Genomic DNA, 8,158 nt, shown 5'->3' with positions numbered 1-8,158 from the left:
GGGAGGGCAACATCAAGGTGAAACAGTCCCTGCAGAATGCTCTCTGCTGGGTGGGAAAACAGTCTCTCTAAGTCACTGCACCCAGAAAATAGCCCATCCCTATGCAACCCTCCCGAGTTGGATATCTGCCCCATTTCACCAGAAAAAAAAGTCTCTTTTTCTTGTTGTTGTTTAGTGTGAGAGCAGACAGGAAGGTGGGGGTGTGCAAAGAGATGATCAGCTGGCAAGAGAGAAACGCTCTGCGGTACAGAACTCATTCAGAGCCTGGCTTATTTCCCTGTCAAGCTCCCTGCAACCCCCAGGACCCTGCCTCCAGCAAGATGCTAGCCAGACCCATGGGTCCATTTCCCAGGCTCAGCCGTTCTGAAATGACCCCACTCCCTGGGAGGGGGCTGCAGGATCCAACTATCCGGGAAGCCAAACAAGGAACGCCTTTCTTGGCAAAGAAGAAAAGGACCTGGGAGGCCTCCTTTACTCAGGTGACCCACCTGACCCCCATTGCAAACAGCTATAAATCCTCCTGCTTCCCCACCACAGCATTCCCGGGCACTCCCTCTCTCATTGGAGCTGGGCCTGGCTCTGCAAAGCATGTCAGTGCTGGATGGCCTTGGAAGGTAAATATGAAGCTGGCTGACTTACTTATCAGAGGGGTTTTTCTGGCTGAGAACTAAGCTGACTTTAACCAGTGCATAGTTGCTAGGCACAAGCTGGCTTTTTGGCTTTGCTGGGCTCCCTACAGGACTGGTTCACCTGGACCCTGTTATCCAGGTTCATCAAGGCTCAATGTGGTCCCTGCCAGGAGCCCCAGGGCGAAAGCCTTGCACAGGGCACCCTCTTCCCACTGACACCAGGCTGGATTCACTTGGTCTCTGCACATGCCAAGTTAGCAATGAGCAGTGTGTTTCCACCAGGCACAAAAGGATGAAGTGTTGGAGCTGGCTCCTGCAGGTCTTTAGAGAAGGGTTAACTTGATAGAGGTTAGTTGATCTGCATATCTGTCTTCAGAGCTCCTCCCTCCTCTGCTCATTTGCGACTGAAAGCTGGAAAACTGCCTGCCAGGTTTTCTTTCCCCTGCTGGCTCTTCCCCCACCTCCATCCCATCAGCCCAGTAAGGCTGATCTCTCAGTCCCCACATTCCACTGTCACCTTCTCACCCTACACCAGCCTCTCCTCCCCAGCCAAGCCTCCAAGCACTCCCTCTTTCCAAATCCCCCTTTCTGTACAGTATGTCCTGCCTCCTCCTTTCCAGGGTCACACATACACACCCCTGTCCCCCCAGCTCCTCCCCATCCCAAGTCCTGTGTTTACTGTCTTAGTTCTCTCTCAAAATAAGCCTGCCAGGGAGGTATGAGTATCTTCTCCACACACAATGGAGAACCCTCTGGCAGGACTGTTATCTTAGCTCTCTGCCACTGTCACAGTTTTGGTTAGCCTGGGGCAATAGAAAGCCTATGGATGCTGCTGCCAGAGATCAGGGTCCAGGAGCTCCTGAGCACTCTGCATGTGATTTATGGGTTCATGGGTGCTCAATACCCTAGAAACCTGGTGTTTTACGTAAGTGACTGTTAATTGTCACCAGCATGGGGCTTATCCACTGTGATGGCACATGAATCACACCTGGTGCAGATTTCAGCTCCTCCTCCGGCAGATAAGAGAAATTAAAGGCATGCTGAGATTGTGCGGATCAAGGTGCCAAGGGATCACCCGTGTGGGAGGAAGGGTGCTGTTTTGGGGGTGCTGTCTTGCGTTGCTGTTTCTGTTCTGTTGCAGCACCCACAGCACAAGCTGCCAGCAGGGATGCGGTAGTGTCCTGCCTGGGTCTGAGTGCCAGGGGCCACTGGCCAAAGCCAGGAGTGGCAGTGGGGTGGGACAGGCAGAGCAGTGGAAACAGAACCTGGCAGGGCAATTTCCAGGCAGAAGGGCCACGACCCTGTGGTGCACAGGCAGGTCAGGTGAATCATGCCTTCCTCCCAGTTTCTCCCCATCGATTATGAAAGGAGCCGAGATGGCTGCTGCAGATACCGCTGTTGTGCCTGTCCCCCGTCCCCCGCCCCGCCACAAGCTGCCCTGTGCTCGGCTCCGCAGCAGCAATCACGCCCAGACACAGAGGCCTGGGCCACTGAGGATCTGCAGCCCTTGGAACAGAGACCCAACATCCCAAAGATGTTTTTAAGAGGTTTCTGGCGCTTTGGTTAAGCAAGGTTACCACCTGCACAGGGTAGTTTGCAGTGCAAACAGCACAGAGGGACCGCTTCCTGTGGACCCTCCTGCTCTGGGGAGCCAAAACCTGCTAAACCTCACCAAATGTCCACCAGCACCTTTCCCTCCCTCCCCCAGTCCTTAAGGCTTGACTGCCCATGCCTAGCTGTGTCCCACCCAACTTTCTGAGATTCAACAATATTATCCTTGGGAGTACTGAACTCTAATACATAAGAGTCACACATAGTTAACCTAAATAACAAGCTCAGGGCTTCCAAGAGATATTTCCTCACCAGCCCAACCCAGCTACCCAAGATGTGAGTTCCTTATGAGTGATCACATCAGGTAGCATCACGATATTTGCCATTATCTCCAAGACTTTCTATTAATCCATCTTCTGGAGCTGCAGTGATTCATCATGGTCCTGTGTTTTAAACAGATGGAAACAGTCATGGGAATATTGCAGACGGAGATTTATCCATCACCACTGTCATCCTTGGGCAGTGCAAAGGTTCAAGCTGGAGCACCATCAGATGTCCTCCCCAGTTGACTTTGTTTTCTTTCTTGATCCAAAAGCCATCAGTTTCCACTGGCAGAATATCCCCCTGGTTTTAGGCAAGAGCTGTGCTAAGAATTACGATTTAGACGGTGCCAGCTCCAGACTTCAGCCAGGAATGCCTTTTTTTCCTTTTTTCTTTTTTTTTTTTTTTTTTTTTTTTTTTTAAATTTCAGGAGCGTTGTAACTACATTCACAGCTGAACAACAGTGGGAATGGAAACCCTCATAGCTGATGGCTGTGACATTACAGGTACAGTAATTCCAAACTGATCCTCCTTTGTGCTGATAACAGGGCTGGCTATTGTTTTCCTGAAGTCCACATGTCCGAAAACACCGCAGGCGTAGATAATTGCAGTGAGCATGTGCTTTTGAATCTGTTTCTAAAACATGCCTGGGATTTAAGCTTTTTTTAAATCATGACCCTGATTCTGCTTTTTTTCAAGCTCAAAAGCAACAATTCCTTTGGCTTAAAATGAAGAAGGGTCTAGCTCTTAAATACAACTTATAAAGAGGCAAATGTGTCCCTGCTTTTTTCTTCCTTGTGATGAAAGAAAAAAGCCCGAAAGCTTTCAGCATTTACCCAGTTTCTTTTTTTTTTTTTTCTTTTTTCTTTTTCTTTTTTCTTCCCCTTCGATTTGATTTCCTTTTTTGAGCTGTGGAAAGACAGATCTTATCTGAAGTGACTGGACAATTTCAAACTCCTGCTTTCTTTCATTATTTCACTCTGATGATGATGCTCATTTAGTTTAAGCTTTGTCTTAGGGTATAGCATAGGGTTTCCTTGTAGCTTTTGGCTGGGCAATTGGCTCACAATATCCACCTTTCATCCTTTCATGCTGGGAAGACTGCAAACTTCAGCTAAAGAGAGAAAACAAATGAGGGATAGCTTAATGAGCAGGATGCTTCCATAGGCTATTTTCTGGTGAAAACCAAAGTACCTTTCAGCCTCTCTGTTACCCAACAGTGTAGTAGAGGTCTGGGGACTGTTCACTTGGTCTCTGAATCTTCATTTTGCTTTTGCTGGATGTGAGCTGTTGCTATGCACTCCATCATCAATATACCAGCAAAGCACATGACACACAATGGAAAACAGGGAAAATCCTGAATAAATCACTCTCCAGTACAGTATTTTCAGGACAGGACACAAAAAAAGGAAAATTAAATAGAAGTTGCCCTGTGTCTCTGTGTCACTCTTCCCCACCTCATCTTGCACACAAAAAGATTTTATGTGAGGTGTCCCTGCCCATGGCAGAGGGGGTGGAACTACATGATCTTAAGGTCCTTTCCAACCCTAACTGTTTTATGATTCTATGATTCTATTTTAGCCTGGCCAAGGTACAACACGCTGACAGTTACGTTATCACAGGGCTGGCTCGGCTGGGATAAATGTGAAGTCGTAAACATGTTGTTACTTGGGGCCTAATTCCCCTTGGTGTAACAGGGCTGCACTGCTGATGTTTGTGTCATGCATCCGTTGGCTCCTCGTGTCCCAGCTTAGAGGGATTATAATTACATCTCACCTTGCTGATCTTTTTGGCTTGCCTGCCTTGAATTGCTTCCACAGACCTGCTCGACTTGTTTGTCTGCTGCTTATTATTCAGCACAAGCCCCCACCCACTGCCCTTTCATGTACATTCATGTTTGTGTCTAAAAGGCACAAAGGGACATTTTTTGAGGGGGAAGGTGATGAGCATTGGCTGCTGACCGGACCCCCAGCTCCCTGGACTCTGGGGGCCAGTCATGGGGTAGGGGGGAGCCATGTGCTTGCTTTAGCACACAGGGCAAGGACAAAGCCGTGGCTGGCCCAGTTGAAGTGAGTCACTACATTTCAAAATATGGAAAATGTAATGAGATGCTTCCTGAAACCTGAGTTTTGCTCCTGCAAAGCACAGGAACAAATGCAAAGCAGAATAAAGCAAGCAGCAGGGTGAGGGTGTAGATACACACTGCCAGAAATGGAGCTCGGTTCCTTCCTGCTCTCCCTGCTTGTAACTTCAAAGTGGGTTTTGCACAGGCAGGTGCAGGCAGCACTGATGGAAACAACTTCTCCAGGTCAGGTGAATCTCTGCTCTCTCCAGTGATGGGAGCTCCTACCTCATGTGGAAAAAACTGGCCTCACACTGGCCCTCCGAGCAACAAGGCTCTGACATTAGAAGAGAGAATTCCCTTGCTGAACACAGGGTTGGCTTTTTTCTCTAGGCTTCTTCCTACCTCTTGCAACAGGACTTTCTACGTGTAGAGGAACATGCTAAGGGTTAATAATGATGCAGGAGATTTCAGACTGCTCTGATTTAGCATGGAGAAATGGCTGTGTAGCTCTGTAAGTAGCAATGAAATGAAGGAGGGGTTTTGCAGCAGGTCTCTTGCTGCCTTAGACTTTGCATTTTGCTGTTGCCCTTTAGACAATGACTAAAGCAGCAATTAAGCTTGCACTTAAATCCATAAATCCTAGAGTGACACCTTTATCAAGTCTTACTCACTCGAGTCTGAAATCACACCATTATTTAAGAGGTGCTCCTCAGTAAAGTCAAATGGGAGAGCTGAGATGAGTCTGCTGATTGACTTGTCTCAGATTGGAATGGACCAGGCTTCTGAGCCACAGTTCCTCACTCAGGGGTGTCCATGTACCCAGTAGGATCCCAGGCTTTCACCAAACTGTGCCAAGGTGCCCAAGAGCTGAGCTCCTGCAAAGGAGCATCTAAACATGGACACCTTAAAGACAAACTCACAGGCATTTCCCCAGCCTCTGCCCGAGGCATGCTCAATGCCGAAAATAGGGCCAGCTTGAGCAAGGGCAGCCCGTGCAGGTGCTGGCAGTTGGGATGTCCACGTGAGAGGTGGAAGATTCAATTCACGTTCCTGCTTTGGTCAGTTTGGATGCTGCAAGCATCCTCCCAAGGGAGTGCCCTAGCCTTGGACTGCTGGGTGGCTCCTAGTCCTCCACACCGCTCAAGGTGTGCCTGGGTGTGAAAACACTCATCAAGAAAGATGGGACTCAGACAAGACTCCTGTGCTTCTGGTGAGCTAACCACCACTCCGGACATCTGAGTCATGCAGCACTTGTACTCAAACGCCCAGCTTCAGCAGGTGTGATCCCTCCATTCCTGCTCCCCATGTGATGCTGCTGGGCCAATGTCCCAGGAAAAGGCTCTGTGGTTTCTCTTTGGATGGCTGGGTACAGATGTACAAGGGGAGCGGACATCATTAAGGTTTCATCAGACTTCTAAGACACTGGTGGTGGAGCAAGCCTGAGCATGACTGAGCGAGGTAGTTGGGACAACAAATTCCAGGGGAGGAGAAACTGCACCAGAACAAAGGAAGTTTGTCTGAGGACAGAAACACAAAGAAAAGTCTTCATTGTTGTAGCTCTAAGAAAGAGATTAAACTGTTTCTAAAGTTAGGTAATGCTCCCTACCTCCCAGCCATCCCTCATTTGTTACCCAGATTATGTTGAGTCCTGGGGCAGCATCTACATTTATTAAACTGAGTTATTTGCATCCAGAAAGAGTCATTTAAAAAGAAGGCTCGGGCAATGCTACTGATCTTCTTCACCTGACCTGATTCCAGATTATGGTAGGACTTTGGATTTTATTTACAATCCTCTGGCATCTGATTGTGGTGGAGTTATAACTACCTTGCCACAGTGCAGATGAACTGATAACCACATCTATTGATGCAAAGAATATACTCCCCTGAGTGGTGCCATCAAGGAGCTGTGGCAGAGGCAGAAGCTGGAAGCCTTCCTCCACCTGCACTCTATGGCAGGTGCTGTGACCAGGCAATATGCCCTGCCTGCTCCCTCCCTACTGAAACTGCTTCTGACCTTAACAGAAGCAGGGAGGGTCGTTTCGGATGACTCACCAGCATTGAATATTATGTTGGGAAATGAGCCATTGAGATCAGTAAATTGCTTTCATTTTCTGATGTGACTGTGGTGTTGGATGGGGATCAGGGAGGCAAAGGGTGGTTTGTTTATCCAGAAGGAGAAAGGGCTTAGTCAAAGTTTTGGTGGCTGATGAAAGTCCAGAGTTGGTAGCCAAGGATTGCCTCAGGGCACTTCCAGATCTGAAAATGTGATGGCATTTCCAAACAGTAACAGTCTGGAAAGATTGGGATCGTTTCTGAATTTGAACTGACGTGAGCACCCAAAGGAAGCAGGGGCTCACAACTAGTTTTGTCGGAAGTTTGTCAACTACACTTAGGACATTTTATCTCAGACCTCAAGGGCTTTACTTGATCAGCTGCAGTTGGGAGTTTCTATTATCAGAACCAAAGGAAACCCTTTCATAATGGGGTCCAATATACCCCTTCCTACTCTAGCATAAGGAAAGGTAAATGTGTTACATCTTTGATCTGCTGCTTGCTTAATTTAATCTAGATAAAAGCTGGCTCTAACTTGATACTGTTTACTGAATGGTAGCTATGAACAAGACCTTTGCTAGTTTGAATACAGACCACAGCCTGATGAGAAAAGGGATATGATGACAAAGGTAGCTGTAATAGCAGGATAAAAGGAAAACCTCTTCCCTTCCTGTGTTGTTACAGCAAACAAATGGACTTAGCTTTTTTCCAGTGGGAACCCCATATAAAAATAACAGAATTTGCCCCACAAATGGCAGCAGTCCCAAGCTTTCATTACTCTTATGATGCCACTGGAAGCCTTTTTCAAGCAGACACTGTGACTGTCTAACATGCTGGAATTTGCCCTTGCAAAGGTAATTCAGTGTGTGTATGTCACCTATGTGTGTGCACACATTCACACAAACACACTTTTACTCTTGTAGGTCCTAATCAGAGCAGATACCCATTCTCCACTCTACTGAGTAACTAAACTTCACCCTGCTGGAAGGCTCCCTGTGTTGGGCTGTGCTATGTTACACTGACAAACATGCGCAGCATTTCCAAAAGACAGAATTATCCTGAGAGACCAACATCACCAGTCAGCTTAAAATTTGACTGATCATCTGTAACAGAGTCTCACTAACTGGTTTTCACAGATGAGTAAGAACAGATACTGCTGGGGTTTTTAATTTCTACCATCAAGCTTAATTGGATGTTCAAGCTGAATGAGTGTAAGTATACAGAGGCGGGTGTGGGAATGTGTTCCAGATTGCACCCACCACATTCTTCTGGTCGTCTCTGGAAGGAGATACCATCATTATAGTAACCATCCTTAGCCTTCCCACAGGTTTTTGGTTGGATGGAGCCCAGAGCCTCCCTTCCCCACCTGCTGTGGACAGCCAGTGATAATGTGTGGGAAGCTGACACTGCTCCCACCCTGTTCCTCTGGTTTGTACACACAGCAGCCTCCACAAACAGAATGAAATCCACATGGAAACATCCATCAGGAAAAAAATCTCTGACATGGAAGAGATTGCACTGCCAAGGGGACTAGAAGGAG

The 8,158-nt window shown here is 47.6% G+C and overlaps 1 long non-coding RNA gene across 1 annotated transcript; it reads left to right on the top strand.

Annotated features, from left to right (window-relative positions):
- The first annotated feature begins 534 nt into the window (after nucleotides 1-534).
- LOC136011834 (uncharacterized) lies at nucleotides 535-7,842 on the top strand. Its single transcript, XR_010611479.1, has 3 exons — nucleotides 535-614; nucleotides 2,932-3,007; nucleotides 7,542-7,842. It is a non-coding gene; the product is annotated as an uncharacterized LOC136011834 (long non-coding RNA).
- Nucleotides 7,843-8,158: the final 316 nt, after the last annotated feature.

Source organism: Lathamus discolor, chromosome 3 (assembly GCF_037157495.1).
Source record: "Lathamus discolor isolate bLatDis1 chromosome 3, bLatDis1.hap1, whole genome shotgun sequence".
Taxonomy (NCBI): domain Eukaryota; kingdom Metazoa; phylum Chordata; class Aves; order Psittaciformes; family Psittacidae; genus Lathamus; species Lathamus discolor.
Note: the sequence above shows the minus strand (reverse complement) of the source record. Positions and strands in the feature narration are given on the sequence as shown.